The sequence below is a fragment of the Eimeria mitis genome, genomic scaffold, assembly GCF_000499745.2.
Source record: "Eimeria mitis Houghton genomic scaffold, Emh_scaff1829, whole genome shotgun sequence".
Lineage (NCBI taxonomy): Eukaryota > Apicomplexa > Conoidasida > Eucoccidiorida > Eimeriidae > Eimeria > Eimeria mitis.
This window is the reverse complement of record NW_013570150.1, coordinates 7,100-8,958: the sequence shown is the minus strand read 5'-3', so window position 1 is coordinate 8,958 and position 1,859 is coordinate 7,100.

Sequence of the window (1,859 nt, the reverse complement as noted above, 5' to 3'; positions counted from 1 at the left end):
GGGGGGGGGGGGGGGGTGGGGCAAGTTTAGCATGACCTCTATGAAGCTGGTCAATGTACTTCTACTTGCATGCAGACTGCCTACTAAGGGCAGAATTCGTCTTCAATAGCGTTTGATAGTGTTAGTACAAGCTGAAATGGAGGGTTGGTCCTCCACGTGTGTGGAGATATCTTGCAGTAATACTCGAGGCGAGGCGCGTTGCAAGTCACAGGCCACCTGGGGAGTGGAAAATAGGCTAGCTGCTTCTAGGAAACTCTTATGTTAAGTATTTTGACTCTGTTGAAGCTCACGAGCGTCGTCGAATAAGTCGAGGAGGCTCGTGGGCATCTACAGGGTAAATTATACGAAAGAAAATTGAGCGATTATCCAGACCCAAACACACCACACTAAGCACCCCGACTTCATATACTTCCGGACTGAGCTGGCTGTGCGGATGATCGCCAAGCACGAGATGACGAAAAGTGGGGACAGTGGAGGAGAAGGACGAGCCAGAGGGAACGAATATTAGAAAGGAAGCCTCGCGCAAGTGGGAGCAGCTGAACAAGCAAAAGCCTCTTCGGGCGCATAAGCCAGAGGAAAGGACGCAAGGGGAATATGCGTAGTCAAGAAGCCCTTGTCAAATGCTAGGGAAGAACACTTGGACTCGAAGCACTACGCTTTTTAGGGGCTGCTCGAGTTCAGCGTGATCTTCTTACGACTAGCAAGACACGCAACCAGACCAAGCTGTACGCGCTGTGTGCATCACGCGTGCCGCTAAAACATCATTTCCGAGTAGCTGAACTTTTTCATAGGCTTTGCTGATTTTGAGGATTTCCCCCTCGAGATATCTCGAGACTGCCTGCAGCAGAACGGCGTCCTTCAGCCCGCTCGCAAGAGGCCCGTAAAAAACTATGTCGAAATGGTCCTAGGGGGCGAATGCAAGAGGGAGGCCTACAGCAAGGCCTACGGATGATTCTTTAAGAATCTTGAACTTGGTAGGCATGAGGAGAGCGTGAACCACGCAGATATTGGGGTGCACCCGCTTCTCTACAGCACCTACTGAGTCAGAAACCGTCTTATCATCTGTCCATAAACTCCCTGCTGGGTGACAAAGCACGCGACGTCGCATGCATTGGGGCGGAGAAGAGAGACACATGTAGCGTGCTCTGTCTACAGTTGGTCACTATACTTCTGCTTGCGTGCAGTCCGGCTGCTGTCGGACAAGCAAACCCTTAAAATTTGCCTACAATGTTAATGCATGCAGAAAGGGGGGATTAAATATGGTTGAATGCGGGGGTACTGCATTAGCGGCCTCCTCTCCGCAGCGGCCTAGGCCTCTAGAGCCGCTGTGCCCAGGACGCCAGGACGCTGGAGGGGGGATCCGCTGCTTTTGGCAATACTGCAGCTACAGATAGCGCTTAGCTAAGATGTAGGATTATTGTCGCAAACGTCGAGGACTCTTGTAGCAATGCCCGAAGTCCCAGCAGAATCATCTACTTGCCCGTTGTAGGCTGCTTGTAAACAAATATAAATGCTACAAAAGTGTCTACAGAGCAAATGCATGCAGAGAAGCAAGCTTGATTGTGCTTGCATGTGAGGCTGTCTTGTATAATTAGCTGGAGTGCGGTGAGCTGCGATCCATGTCAGACCGCCTCCTCTACCACAACCCCCTTGAGCGTACTGGGCCCAAGACGACTGGAGCCACGGGAGGGTTGTCATATGCTTTCTGGGGGCTCTTATGTTGAGTCGTTTGGCCTCCTCGCTGCTAGCGAGAGTCCTCGAGTAAGGACTTGGACGCTCGGTACAACTATTGTAACGCTAGTTCTCTGGCCTTTACCTGACCAGAGACGAGCCGCAATGAAGGCAAAGACTTAAAGCAA